Raw genomic sequence first — 16,071 nt, 5'->3', positions numbered from 1 at the left:
TTGCCCAGTGATGATCATGAATAATTATTAAGTGCAGTGCCTGAGAGAGCAGGTAATCTATTAACTAAACTGTAATTATCAAAGACATCTTTTTAAACACTTCTCCGCAGCTGCCGTGTATAGATTGCTGAAACAGTTTTGAGCTATGTGACTAGGTTAGTGCAGTACTAGTAGGTACTAGTACTTCTGATTCTTATTTCCTCCTTCAGCCTGTGCCCCAGCTGGGGCCTTCACTAAGTGTTCCTGTGGACACACCTGGCAACTCTAGAACTCTGCTCTGAGTCCAGCAGAGCCTGAGCTGGTGTTGTTTAGGGCAGGCGCTCGCACACTATCAAAGCTGTGCCACTGTGACTAGTTTTGTATTCAGAGCTCCTCACCAGCAATGTGACTGGGGGCAGATTAACTTCGCTACCAGCTGAGCCAGTGAGTGAGACATAGAGACACTTCTCAAGGACATCGGCAGCTGCATTATTATTATTTTTTTACCTACCTAGGTGCACCAGTGAAGTGGTGTGACTTTACTAGAGACAGAAGTATTTGTTATAAAATTAACGCTACCACAGTGATTTCGCACAGATGAGAGGTTAAATGTCCCTGTTGAAAGCACTTGACTGTACCAATGATGCACTGCATATTCCCAACATTACGATCACTGTACAAGGACACTAGGTTAGTGCCCTTTCATTTCTGTGATTTGGAGCAGTTTTAAGATTTTCTTAGTTTCTTGTTCCTCCAATATGTGTGTCATTTCTAATGTTTATATCAATTTCCCTTGTCAATACTGCTTGATTTTGCTTGCGAGTACAGTGTCACTCATAGTGGTTGAAATGTCACTCATAATTACACTTAAATTATAGAAATGTCACACATAGCAATTTGAAACCTTGGCAGCTATGCATATGCACCCATGTCATAAACCATGAAAATGTCGCACATAAGCAAGCACCCAAGCCATACACAGTGGAAATGTCATATTTAAGCCCTGAAGCCAGAAAACATGCCACAATCCGTGGCAATGTCACACATAAGCATCCAGGCCAGGGCTAGGCCAAAAACCGTGGAAATGGCACACATAAGCATCCATGATCCAGGCCATAAACCATGGAAATCCCACATATAGGCATCCAGCCGAGGTGTGTTGTTGACTTCCAGCCACAGTACAGCTTTGATCTCATATACGCATCTCTGGGGCAGGGCTTATCACCACAACACCCAGCTAAGCAGCCGTCTTGGTAGGGGTGGCTTACTTATGCAAAGTATAACGCAGAATTACTAAAATTACTCCTTAATTGAAATTCAGGCCAGGCCTTCTTGTATGGAATCAGTGTCTCGGACACTACACCATGCAACAAAACTGTACCAGCATTGATGGGCAACATGGCATGGGGTCTGGCAGCAAGGATATAGAAGGGAACATCATCCCAGAGAGGAGGGGTATGGGCCAAATGCTGACAAGAATGAGGCCATGTAGAGTGACAGAGAAAGAGAAATTGTGATAATGGGGTAGAGAGTGAGGGAGGCAAATATAAAGAGGAAGCAGGAGAAATAAAGGTAAGAAAGAAAATAATGTGGAAGGGAGAAAAGAAAGAAAGATGCATACACGTGGAAAGAATGGGAGACTGAATGAATGAAAGGATGATGTGTGGACAGGTGAAAGGATGGATATTTAATGAGTGGATAGAAAAGTGGGCGCAAGGGAGAAAGCATAGCTAAATGGTTAGTTGGTGGGATGGAAGGATGGATGGGCTGAATGGTGCAATGATGGACACATGGGGGGCAGAGTAGTTTGGATGCAAAATCAAAGGATGGATAGATAGGTGAAGGATGGTGGTCACATAGAAAGGTATGATAGGAGGAAGAATGGATGGATGGATGAATAGATTAACACATGGGCAAAAGGATGAATGGATATGATTGATTGATGGATCAAAAGATGAATGAATGAAAAGGTGGACGGAAAGGGAATAAAAAGGAGGGCTGGAAGTGAGAGACGATTATAAATGGGTACGTGGGCGGAAGAAAGGATGGTGGATAAATGGATGGAAGAAATGGTGAACTGAGCTCTTCAAAGGTGTGTTGTGCTTGCTTGCTTCAAAGTGGCGGTTCTGGCTACTCTTGTTAGTTTCGTATCTGGGTTTTTGGAGCAGGGTTCGGAGTTATTTTGGCATAGTCCTGTCAGAGCGCTGTGCTGGATTGATTTAAACACTGGAAACGTTGGATCTGGACAGTGCAACCGCGCTCTGTCCAATTCGAATTAGACATTACATAAGAGGCCCTACTCGAGATATGCCTAAAGGAAGTGGGTGTGTACTTCTATGTAATTGTAATGATAGGCGCGGAATCATATTTCGTAGAAGGTGGTCAGGATTAACAATAGGTACCTGGCAGTGGCACCCCTATTTCACGATTCTAAATGTTAAAACTCAGCGCTATATCAGTATTAGCAGTATAGTATTATATAGCTCAGAGCCTCCGGTGCCAAGCCGTTTTGAATTCGAGAGAGGCAGCCCTCGGTCTGTGGTGTCTCCTGCTCCCTACACCCTTCAGTGGCAGGAGATAACCTTCTGGCGAGGGTGGGGGCGGGGGGGGGGGTCTTCCTGTCAGGCTGGGGGAGCCCCGCTGACTGTGGATTGGACTGGACAAGGGGAGCTCTCCAGGTGTCAGACAGGCTAAGTCCGGGGGTGGGGGCCAGGATCAAAGGCAGCCACTGAGGTGTGGGGGCAACGTATAGCTCGGTCTGAGTCCTGGATATAAAGTTGAAAGCCGCCCGGGCGGCACAGAGAGCAGCAGCGGCACCAGACACAGACAGCCTCGCCCGTAATAACCACTCTGGCTCCGATGCCAGGGTTCGGGCCCACATGACGGGGCCCGCAGCCCTTACTTTTCTACGATCCACAGTTAGAAAATACCAGGCTGTAAAAGCGGAGGGTGAGGTCCCTTACTCCTAGTCCAACATTGTTGGCAGGGTGTCTTTGACAGGAAGATCAGACTGGGGCAGAAACAGGCACATCAGTCTTACCTCATGAAAGCGTAAGGGCTGGGGCAGTGTCAGGCCCTTGCCTGCACACATCCTCATGATAGTCCGTGGTCAGAACTGGATTACCATAGATCATGTTTCACGCGAGTGCCCCTATTTCGGTCAGTCACAGACCAATACCTCAGAGTCTGGAAGGCCTAGGTCAGACTCAGCCACAGACCGGTGCCCTTGAAAGACCAGCAACTTCTTCCTATATTTACTCCTTCTCTCCCCCATACCCAAACGTTTCTTGTAGCCAGCTGCCTTCTTAGGAAACTTCCGGCTCTTGCTCTGGCAACGTGACTGGAGATAAAGACTTCCCAGCCCCCCACCCCTCCTCCGCCCCCTGCGCCACCCTGGCGCAGCTGCAATCACCATGGGAGCAGTGCGTGCAGGCCACAGCGCTGGAGGATGACCCTGTAATTTACGACGAGGCAGGGGCCCTCCGGCCCTGGCAGTTTCTTAGTGTGACAGTCTGCCTCTGAGGCGGGCTGCTGCTGCGGCATCCAATTTGCACAATTTTACACACAATCGCGTGCAATACCATCTCTTCACCGGGGAGACCCGTGTGATTTTAGTGAACAGCTAACATCGTGTGTAGACCCGGCCCTGGAAATTAAGTGCCGGTGCTTAGCACCGGAAAGCACCGGCACAAATTAAGCACTGGGAATGCTTTGACTGGCAGTCGTCTATTCCCCTTAGACACCACTCGGTTCAATATTTGGGAATATGGGTGGCCCTCCTGCCGGAACTTGAGTGGATGTTGAATATCACACCCCTGGTGACCCGGATGAAGGCGGACGTTAAAAAATGGCAAACCCTTCCCCTCAACCCCCTAGGACGAAGCGCTCTGTTTAAAATAATGGTCCTCCCCCGCTTCCTCTACATCCTACAAAACATCTCCATCCCCCTCTCCCGCACCTGGTTCCGAGAACTCGATGGGACCTTGTCCCGATTTCTATGGGGAGGCGGACGACCGCGGATATCCCTGATGCACAGCCGCATCCCCCCCTTCGATGGGGGCCTGGGGGTGACCCACCTTTACCTCTACTACCTTGCCACTAAACTGATAGTCATCCACGACTGGTACGCAGACGGCTGGTCCGACCCAGCGAACAGCGTGGAGCTCGAGGCTATGGACTTTCCACAGGTCCAGGCGTTGCTATACGGATGCCTGGTGCCACAGACCATAGCGCCCATCACAAGAACTGTCCTCCTGGCCTGGCGCGCCGCCCTGCGCCACGCGGGGTGGGACAGTGAACTCACTCGTCAGACGCCGCTCCGGCACGGCACTTGGCTCCGGGAGGTTGCATCCCTGAACGGATTCCGTCGCTGGGATCTCATTGGCATCTCGGTCCTTGGCGAGGTCTGGGTGGGAGACCATATCCGTGCCTTTGCAGATCTGAAGCAGCGCCGTGCCCTACCCCACGCCCAACACTTTCGATATCTGCAGTTTCACCACGCCATCCACACACATCTCCCCTCACCAGTTACCCTCCCGGAGTTCAGCCCGTTGGAGGCCCAGGTGATGATGAGGAACCTGGGTAAGGGAGGAGTGTCCTGCATTTATCGCTCCCTAGTAAATAATGGCCCTGCGTCCTTAGATAAGCTGCGTGCTCGGTAGGAGGGTTGGGTGGGGCCCCTAGAGGAGACAGATTGGTGGGATGCCCTTATGGCTCCCAGAACTCTGACCACGTCCTCCAGGCTTCGCTTGGTGCAGATATACTACTTACACTCGGTCTACCTCAACCCCGAGTGACTCTTCCGTGCCCACTTGCGACCCTCCCAAGACTGCCCGAAATGCGGTTCATCCCCGGCTGATTTCTACCACATGGTGTGGCTTTGCCCAGTCCTGGGGAGGTTCTGGAGGGGGGTGGAGCAGGAGCTCACACAAGCCCTGGGATGAGAGGTATCATATGACCCGTTGCGGATGCTGTTGGGGATCTTTGATGACCTGGACGGTTCCAAAATGGACAAGCGCCTATTGGGAACGGCGGTGGCTGTGGCCAAAAGGGACATAGCACTGTACTGGTCAGGCGCCGCGACGCCTACTGTAAAGGGGTGGAGGAGGGGGGTGGATTGGTGCGGCACCCAAGAGGAGGCCCTGTTCGAATCCCGAGGCTCTCCAGAATTGTTCTACAAAATATGGGGAAAATGGTTCAACACGGTCCCGCCATAAGTCTAGTTGTATTGAATGTCTTAAGATCTGCCATTACTGTAATACAGGATGAGATGTTGGACAGGAGTGGACCGGCCCTGTCTAATTCTCTAATTGATTCAGATGTGCTGTATATGTTGATTTGTGAGCTGCAACCAATGAACTCTATTCTACTGTTTTATATACCTAATAAAGTTGATTATCAAAAAAAATTGTATTCAAGTTAATACTATTCTTAATCTAAAAATTCCAAGTATTACTTTGAAAAAGATCCCAGTTTTTGATATTATTGGAAAAAATTCTACTAGAATTGGAACAATATATGGCTTGCTTCTTGAAAAACTCCAAGATGTCCTCGAACATACAGAGTCATCATGGGCTGGTAAACTCGCTAACCCCAATGCTGATATTGACATGAGCCTACTTCTAACATCACGGCTACTTTTATCTTTTATCTTTTAACTTAAAAGCCCTGCTTTATAAAACCATCTTCAATTTGTACTATACCCCTGCTAAGCTGTATGCATGGGGTAAGAGAATAAACGATGAGTGCCCAAGGTGTGGAGTGGGCCCAGCCACCCTCTTACATATGTTTTATGAATGTATTAAATTAACATCACTTAAAAAAATGCTGTCAGAATTTTGGGAGGAGGTGTTCGGACATTAGTTGGCGGAATCGCCTACTCTTCTAATTCTTGGGTACGACAGCACCCTGGGGATAAGCATTGTTCGTTTATGGGGACAGCAGTTTATAGAATAATACTTGCAGCTCGCTGGAAAGATGTGGATCTCCCAAGCTTTCAAATGTGGCTAGCACATTTTTTGGGGGTGTATAATCAGGAAGAAGCCATTTATGCTATTCGAGGGAGACGTTCTAGAATTCGAGGTGCTAAGATCTGGTCTCCAATTGCGGCCTGGAGTAGAGGTATAAGATAAATTGTTCCCGCTATAATATATACATTATTGATGCCTCGGAATGTAATGAATTAATGTAATGAACTGTGTATTTTTGCTAGCTTTATTAACTATAAAGATATTTATATATTTGTTTAATTATGTATATCTCTATTTTTCTATATGTAACAATTGGAGTTGTTTAATAAAAAAAAAATGCCATGATCTTGATTGAAAATCCACCTAACCAATGGCAAGCCATAAAAAAAAATACAAAACAGTGTTTGAAGTGAGCTGACTCAAAGTACACTCTATGTGTATTACTTCTGAGATGTACTCTTTTGTGTTGTGGTATGACAGATAGTGATTTGCTAAAACCACTATCCATCCAACACAGACCAAAGGAACATACTACCAATTTATCCGAAAAAGCAAACATCTCATTTGTAGATTGGGGTTGAGGGAGAGCGCACAATCTCATGAAAGATCGCAGAAACTATCTAACTAACAGCTGGAAACAGCTGATGTTATTGACCTCAAAAGGTTGATTTAATTAGCACTATAGAGATTCAAAACTGTAAGCTGCAGGTGACGTATACATCTCGCTGGTGAAGGAAAAAGTCCTTTACAACGTGGGCAGCGCCACGCATGCCATTTCCCTGTAAGCACAACCACGCTTTTCTTAACCACACATATGCCTTAACCACAAAGACAGTGCGAGATCTAGACTGAGGGTGGTTGGCACAGGAGAGGAAGGATCTTGGAATGGACATGGACTGGGAAGTGGGGCTGGGTTTAGGGGGGTAGAGGGGTAGTTTTAGGGTTGGGGTAGTTTTTAGAGCTTGGGGTATGAGTTGGTTACAGGGCAGGGAATTGGGGTTTAGGGCTCTGGCTTGGGGGGTCAGGGTAGTTTTATGTATTAGGGATGTGGTCGTTTTTATGGCTTGGGGAGCTTGGGCTGTTCATAGGGCAGGGGCGAAGGTTTTAGGGCTCAGGGCGGGGGAGTTGGGGTAGTTTTAGGAGTGGGGGTAGTTTTCAAGGCTCTGGGGTCGGGTTGTTAATAGGGCAGGGGTCAGGGTTTTAGGGCTCAGGGCGGAGGGGCTGGGATGTGAGCTTTATCACATATCCCTTTACTAATCATGCCTTTACCACAAAATTGCATGGTAAAGGTATTCATGGTAAAAGCATGAGTGGTAAAGGCATGCCTTGTTCAGACACATTCTTTGTTTGGGCTGCGTTGTGGAAGCATGCGTGCCTCTGTCATTCCACCCCGGTGAATGATGGAACCAATGAGTTATAAAAATATACCATGAAACAGTAGGCGGTATACCACAAATCTACTTGCCAACCATCAGTATGTAGAAGGAGTGTTTGAACCTGTCTCCCTGAGCCTACATACATGTGTAGAGGAGGTGAAACAACTTGTCCACACTTTCATCTTGCCCCTACCATTCCCTACCATTCCCTGCAAAGCCAGTTCAGAGGGAGTCTTCACAGGATTGCATATATGCATCAGTGCTTCAAGTGGACTGAAAATGCTGAGGGATCTTTAAAAGGTTCATGGCCAGAGCAGTAGAACTGGGAATTCTCAAGAAGTGCGGCTTAAACATGTGCACCACACTCATCTGCTTCACACACCAGCCAAGCTAGCCAGTATTTTGGTGCTTCTGAGTTTTCTGTTATACATCCATACATAACACAACAAGGGGCCTATCCTTAAAATATGCCAGAACTGTTGACTTTGCCAGTTCTTTATATCTGTATCAGAAAGATGAGTAACGGGGGCGTGGCTAACAGCCTAACAAGATGGCTGTGTAGTTGAAGAGCTCCGGGGATAACTCAGCCCTTTCCATAAATCCGTCTACTGATCGGGAAAATCACAATGCTCCAAAGGCCTGTCCTGGGGTCTAGGACCAAGCCGTGACGGCCGGTGAAACTCCGGAATGAATCCGGTGCCGGAACCCCGCTGCGGAGAGAGGGCGATCTGTGGAGGCCTGCACGAAACAGAGAAACCACGGCCTAAAGTTGCTTAGGGCCCTGAAACATAGCGGAGGCGAAATGGTGTTCGGCAAGCGGGGCACTCTGGGCTGGGTTCGCTTCCGGCGCTACCGCAGATCGGAGTACCCCGGGGGGGGCCCGGCAACAGTCTAAGGCGCGAACGCAACAGCTCGAGAAGCGGCCAGAGTGCGGGGGAGACCTGCGAACGGCGTGACGGTCGAGAGCTCCGACCCCAGAAGGACTATACACTAACCGCTCTGCGAGGCGGCGGGAGAACGACACATTCAGCTACTGGTGAGGCAATTGTAGCGCCGCAAGGAGGAGTGCGGATAGTAAAACCCCCAGGGGGTGAAAGGCTGACGACGAAGGGCAAGAGATAGCCTGCGGTGGCCTACCTCCGACACTGGAGCCGGGACCTCAATTAATATCAAGGCCCGGGAAGAAGATAAGGACGTGAGGATGTGTAAGAAAAGGGGGTATCCCCAACTAAAGTTCCTAAATCGGGATGACTGATTCGTTTGGAAAGACAAACATTTAGGAACATAGATTTCAACTGGACACAAACTGACAATGGAGAGGGAGGATTTTATCTGGCTATGGATAGACAGTACACTGGGGTATGTAGTAAAAAGGGTACTTTATTGGTTAATATAATTATTTGGGATCTAACTTTGTAACATTAATTGTTGATCCAAAGTTAATTCTGTTATTGTACAATTTATATTTGTTATACATCACAATACATTTAGATTTCAATTTACATATCATACATAAATACAAAACGTGCATGAATTGCACACCAACTGTAATCTATATACAAGGATAATTGGTATTAATCATAAAGGCTTGGCTAAAGGTAATATAACATTGCTAAGCGCGCTTCGGCTGTGAGCCTTCATCAGGAAGCCATGGTATGTATTCCAAGTGTACCAGTGTGATATTGCAGCCGCAATATGGGGGGTCGCGAACTCTGGGTGCACCTATGGAGTCACACTGAGGCCCAAATATAGCACAGTTTGGAGTGCAGAGGTAGACTGTTAACTGCTGGCTGAGTATTGGAATATGTCTCCACAACAGTAATCCTGTAGTCTTGTATGTTCAGGATGCTTAGTGGAGTGACAGCTTGGGTAAGAGGCGGGGATCCGAGACGAGACGTATTGCCAGGGACGGGACGATTATGTTTAAACTTTTTGTCTAGGGATAGTCGTGTTTCTCGTCTCTCGCTCCGGGTCGAAAAAATGGCACAACGGTTCTTCAGTTCGAGTTGGTATCGTCCTCCAATGGTGGGGTCTGGCTCTCTGGCGTCTCGATCGCAGTCGGAAGCTCTCAATGTGACTCCATAGGTGCACCCAGAGTTCGCGCGCCCCCATATTGCGGCTGCAATATCACACTGGTACACTTGGAATACATACCATGGCTTCCTGATGAAGGCTCACAGCCGAAACGCGCGTAGCAATGTTATATTACCTTTAGCCATGCCTTTATGATTATTACCAATTATCCTTGTATATAGATTACAGTTGGTGTACAATTCATGCACGTTTTGTATTTATGTATGATATGTACATTGAAATCTAAATTTATTGTGATGTATAACAAATATAAATTGCACAATAACAGAATTAACTTTGGATCAACAATGAATGTTAAAAAGTTAGATCCCAAATAATTATATTAACCAATAAAGTACCCTTTTTACTACATACCCCAGTGTACTGTCTATCCATAGCCAGATAAAATCCTCCCTCTCCATTGTCAGTTTGTGTCCAGTTGAAATCTATGTTCCTAAATTTTTGTCTTTCCAAACGAACAAGGACATGAGGGTGCGCAGCAGGCACTGAGCTGGTGGTGGAGGGCATCCTGACCTGCAACACAAGAGACACGCTCCACCAGGGCACTAGAGCGACGCAGGTTCCAAGATCGCTAGCAAGAGCAATGATACAGTGGCGGTGAGGCCCGGCAAGAGTGGAGTAACCGGAGGCCCAAACCCGAGGGGACCCAGCAGGGCTACCATCCGACCGGAGCTGAGGCGCGAAATCTCCATAGCCCAAAGAAGCGGGCCAAGCGGGTCCCCCCTCCCCCATCGTGGGGGGGTTTCTTGATTACGAGACAACCTGATGAGCGCAACCTGGCATCGGGCGCTCCAACACTTTATACCTGAGACGCACTTCAATAAAGGCCATCGGCGGAACAGGTCCGTAAAACAACAGGGCAGCCAGGGCACGCCAAGGCCTAGACCCGCAGCGACCACCTACTGGGAATCATTGGCGGACACAGACCACTGCCACACCACAGCACATCATCACCCCTGGAATCACGAGCATTAATTAACAGCTCACGGACCTGGCGAACAAGGGAAAGTCAATCACTACTCTGTGGGTTCCTCAGCCCACCAGTGCAGAGATCATGTCAGGAAGAGGCGCACGGAGTCAGACCACGCAGGCCAAACTGGACAAGTTTGGATATGATAAAAGTTTCCCGCCGCTGCCAGAAGGGTGCCAATCCACGAGGAAGGTGACAGACAGTGAAGGGGCAAACAAGGTCACGCTTGAAGACATAATGGCAGCACTATCGAGTGTTCAAACCACTGTGGGGACGATCTCAACAGATGTCTCACTGCTACGTGCGGACTTCCAAAAACTGGCTGACAGAATTAAGGAGGTTGAGGTGGTAACCAAGGGCCCGATGTAGGTGGCGAATTCCGGTCGGAAACGGCCGAAATCGTCCGTTTCCGACCGGTATTTGGCACTTTGAGATGTAGGGGGCCAGTATTTACCTATTCGGTATATTTACCGAATCGGTAAATTTACAGAATCTGTAAAATACCGAATCAGTATTTTTACCGATTCGGTATCTTCCAGATGTAGGTGGGACTCTTCTGAGTCCCACAGGCCTTTCAGATTCGGTATTTTAACACCCAATCTAATTGGGTGTTAAAATACCGAATCCAGGTGTGCATGCACATGTGTGCATGCACACCTATGCCATGTGACAGACAGACATGCCCTTAGGGCATGTCTGTGTGCCACATGGCACACAAGCCAGTATTGGGGGTGCTAGAGGGTGTCAAAGTGACACCCCCTGCACCCTTGCTGGAATCGGTATTTACCGATTCGGTAAATACCAAATCGGTAATGCCCATTGATTCCTATGGGCTTCAAGGCCCATAGGAATCAATGGGGGATACCGATTCAGTATTTACAGAATCGGTAAATACCGAATCTTACAGATTCGGTATTTACCGAATCTGAAATACCTACATCTCCCCTCCTCTAATTTACCACTTCATAAATACCAAATCGGTATGATTCGGTATTTATGAAGTGGTAAATATAGATTTACCTACATCGGGCCCTTAGTCACTAGTGGAAGACACATCTGAGCTACAGATAGCTATAACCCGTATCGAGGCAGAAAACAAGCTACTTAAGGAAAAACTCGACCATCATCAAGAAGGACGCTCAAGAAGGAACAACGTGCTCATTCTTGGTATTCCAGAAAGCGAAGGCACCCGAGCTATGGACCTCTACGTAGAAGAGCTGGTCAAGACAAGATTGCAGCCCAAGGGACTGTCCAGTTTCTTTTCAGTGGAGAGAGCACACAGGGTCCCCGGTGGCAGACCAAAACCAGGAGCGGACCCGAGACCGATACTAGCCAGACTGTTCAATTTTCGAGACAGGGACGTGATCCTGCAAACAGCCAGAGTCCTGCCACCAATTCGAGAAACAAAATTCAACTGTAGCATTCTTCCCAGATTACACGGCCGCGGTCTCTCGCCGTAGAAGAAATTTCATGGAAGTCAAGAAGGCACTGCGGGCACAAGAATGCTGTTTCGAGCAAGACTCAGGGTGGTAGCTGAAGGGAAAACATGGTTCTTCGACACACCAGAAGCAACATTTGAATGGCTCGAGGGCTGGAGGCAAGCAGATGGACCCCGTCGTGGAAACAAGAACCACCGCCGCCGGACGGAAGAGGAAAATTCCGGAACTCAAGCCTCCATACCACTAGACTCAGACCACCCACCAGGGACAGCCACAGAAGAGATTGACCAAGATCCACACTTCTGAGTGATCGATTCCCGAGGCACTAATGTTGCCATGGACAATAATGGTCGGACCGGCTGTGGACACTGGACTACGGCGGGCCTTGGAGAGCAGGAAGGGCTGCTACTCCCACTGGGCCCTTTACCCCGGCAAGCAAGTACCATGGTTGGGGATGGGAAGAAGCACTCTGCTAAGTTGGGGAGGCAGGCGGTTGTAAGTCCGTTAAGCAGGGAGGCAGGGAGGGAGGGAGGGATGAAGAAGGGGGTTGTTCATATTTGGTTTAATTTAGTTCTGGTTTATGTTAGCAAGATTGACAGATTCAAAGTTCGAGCGATTGGCAGATCCACTATTGAATTCGAAAGGCAGCTGTTCCTCCTACCTACACACAATACTCATGGCACTAGATTCACAACCTGACAACTCTTGCGGAGTTACACAGGTGGCCTCAGTAGCCCCCCTAAAAATAATAACCTCGAACGTACGAGGATTGGGAGACAAGATAAAGAGGGGCCTGGTGTTGCAGGCCCTAAAACGCCATGGGCCAGCACTAGCACTTTTACAGGAAACCCACCTCATGAGGACGGCATGTAAGGCGATGAACAGATGGGGATACACAATGGTGCACACTCGGAGTTTTCCTCGGGTTCCAGGGGGACAGGTATCCTGGTGCGGAAAGCTTCATCATACATAGTTCTGCAGACTACGGTGGACAACCAGGAGAGATTTGCAGCAGTACAGGGTCAGTGGGAAGGCAGACTCCTGAATATAGTGTAAGTATATATACCCCCAGCACTTCACTCTGTGGCTCTTCCGCAATTTGGCGACTTCCTTCTCACCTTACCAGAGGGTGACCTAGTCATATGAGGAGACTTTAACACTACAATAGACACAGCTATAGATCGCATTCCCTACGCGATCTCAGACGACAGGGCCCTCCCGCTTCCATAGCTTCATAGAGGCTATGGGATCAGTGGATGTGTGGAGGCACAGGCATCCCACTGCTCACCAATATACATATCACTCCACAGTGCACAACAGTCTGTCCCGGATAGACAACTTTCTGATGTTGGGCGCCAGACTCCAAAACGTTGAGGAGGTAGAAATAAAGCTAAGTGGCATCTCGGAACACTCCCCGGTGCTACTTACCCTCGCCTGCCGGGAGAAATCCCGCCGGCGGCTATATCCCATTTACCCGAGCTACCTTAAAGTTCCCGGCATTAAAAGAGAACTCAAGAAAGCCACTAAGCACTACTTTGAGGAAAACACTGCATCAGTAGACTCACCATCGATAGTATGGGAAGCATATAAAACGGTCCTTAGAGGTCAGGCAATTGCCTCTATTACTGGGTACAAACGGACTCAACAAAAGGAACTGGCAGAGTTGGAACTAGCCCTGCAGGCAGCTGACACAGCACATACGACAGACCCCACACCGGACAAGACACACACCCTCTGTCTCCGACAACAACAATATAGGGGCCACTTGCAAAAGCGTGCGGTTGATAACATCACAGCGACACAACACAAAATATACAACGTAGGAGACAAAGCTAACAAAATGCTGGCCTGGCTTGATAGGAGGGGGGATGGCACTAAGGGAATACAGCAGTTGCGGACGCGGGAGGGGCAACTCCAAACGCATCCGGAAACCATAGTAAATACACTAGCAGAGTACTTCCAGGAGGTCTATACGCCGTCTCTGGAACTATCGGAGGCGGACGTACTGGACTCCCTTAGACATATAGAATTGCCAACCCTTACACCAGAGGCAGCGTTGGAGCTGGAGGCGGACCTAACGATTGAAGAGTTATAAACGGCAATCCATTCAATACAATCAGGGAAAGCATTGGGGCCCAACAGATCCCCATAGAATGGTACAAACAGATGGCTGAGACTGTGAGCACACCTCTCTTGGCAATGTACACCGAAAGCTTGGAGAGAGCTGAGCTCCCACCGGACCAACGAATAGCGACGATAGTGGCAATTCCAAAACCCAGTAAACCACCGACAGAGTGTACTTCGTACCACCCGATATCACTGCTAAATGCAGAAGCCAAAATCTTGGCTAAATTGTTAGCAAACAGAATGATGACCCACCTACCACAGCTGATCCACCCCGATCAATCAGGTTTCATGCCCAATAGGAATACAGCTCTCAATCTTCGCTGAGTGCATGGGGCTCCACTGTTGACAGAATCGGCGGTGATACTGTCCTTAGATGGGAAAATGGCATTTGACATGGTGGAATGGCAATATCTATTTGCAGTTCTAGCACATATGGGATTTGGTCCTAAATTTAGTTCATGGATACGACTCCTATACACCTAACCTTTGGCTCGGGTCATGGCCAATGGCCACATATCGAACTAATTACCACTGGCAAGGGGGACACAACAGGGATGTCCCCTGTCGCCGCTATTGTTTGCATTGGTATTGGAACCACTGGTCGACATTGATTAGGAAGACCCCGTTACTGAAGGGAATCAGCTGGAGGGAGGGATGTGAGGACCGTCTATCTCTTTATGCTGATGACATATTAGTATACCTTACAGACCCAGAACACGGCATCCCAGAACTTCTTCATATTCACAATACCCTTGGGAGAGTATCAGGCTACACAATAAACTGGGCCAAATCAGTCCTCTACATTTTGAAGGGGCCGGGGCCGCCACTCCCCGCCGACTGCCCACTAGTGTTGGCAGAGAATTCCTTTAAATATCTGGGAATCGAGATCACTAACGACGCCACCGACTTCTTTGCTAGGAACTTGACACCCCCCCTGGAGCGCTTAAAGTGTGATGTGACACACTGGGCGTCCTTGCCCCTTACACTCCTGGGCAGAGCGGTGTTATACAAAATGATGGCCCTGCCTAGATTTCTCTATGTTCTTGACATGCACCCTACTCGATCCCACCCCAATATTTTAAGCAAATAGCAAAAAAGGTGTCAGTACTTCTTTGGGGTCACCGCCCGGCGCGCATAGCGCAGGCGAAACTGTATAAAAGTTGGTACGATGGAGGGATTGCGCTCCCGAATTTACAGTTATACTATTGGACGTCACAACTTATAGTCATCAACCAATGGCTACATGCACCTCATGATACATACAAATAAGACACGCATTGTTGACGGTACTCCCACCGGATACTGAGGTCCCTGAGGCCTCCCGCTGGAAGATTGATTGCTCACTGACCACATGCATAAACGCGCCACCTCACTCACATACCGGAAGCTACTTACTAACTTGCCAGATCCCACGGTTACACTGCGAGAAAAATGGGTGACGGAAGTGGGAGACATGGATGACTCGGAATGGCTAGAGGCCCTAGCATCACCCAAAGAGGTGGCAATCTCAGCCAAGCTTAGGCTAGTGCAGCTCAAAATCCTGCATCGCATATATTACACCAGGACCACCCTACACAAACTACAAAGGGCACAGCATCCATATTGCCTTAGGGGGTGCGGGGAGGAGGGCACTTTTCTGCACACCATATGGGAATGCGACGTCCAACAATCGTAAATTATTGGCGTCAAGTACTACGCACAATATCACAAACAATGGAGGTGTCACTTCTGCCGGAACCGCGAAGATGTTTACTAAATGTATGGGAACCCAATGACCTCACACGCCATGGGCATACCTGGGTCACGTTGGGCCTCATGATTGCTAAATGAGATATCACACAGAAATGGGGGGCGGCAGAATTACCCTCACTAGCAGCCTGGTGCAGAAACATGGATCTTGCTATGATCACCGAGCGCACAGTATAATCTACTAGAGGGAGGCCACGAAAATGGGCTAAGATTTGGGCGGCCTGGAACACTTTCCGAGGAAACATTTGTGATCTGCTGCCAGAGTCCGATGTAGACAGCTCAGATGAAGACTGAAGGGATGGGAGAGGCAGGGAAGGGAAAGAAGTACTGTAGGAGCTATTGAATAATGGGAAATGTACTATTGCTTT

At 48.5% G+C, this 16,071-nt stretch overlaps 1 protein-coding gene across 2 annotated transcripts in view; it reads left to right on the top strand.

The window, feature by feature from the left end:
• The window catches only part of LOC147684976 (solute carrier family 22 member 13-like), a 334,900-nt gene that overhangs the window by 154,229 nt on the left and 164,600 nt on the right, over nt 1–16,071 (top strand). The gene's annotated exons all lie outside the window — the stretch shown is intronic.

This window comes from Lissotriton vulgaris, chromosome 10 (assembly GCF_964263255.1).
Source record: "Lissotriton vulgaris chromosome 10, aLisVul1.2, whole genome shotgun sequence".
Taxonomy (NCBI): Eukaryota; Metazoa; Chordata; class Amphibia; order Caudata; family Salamandridae; genus Lissotriton; species Lissotriton vulgaris.
The sequence above is the reverse complement of the archived record's forward strand: the minus strand, read 5'-3'. Positions and strand labels throughout refer to the sequence as shown.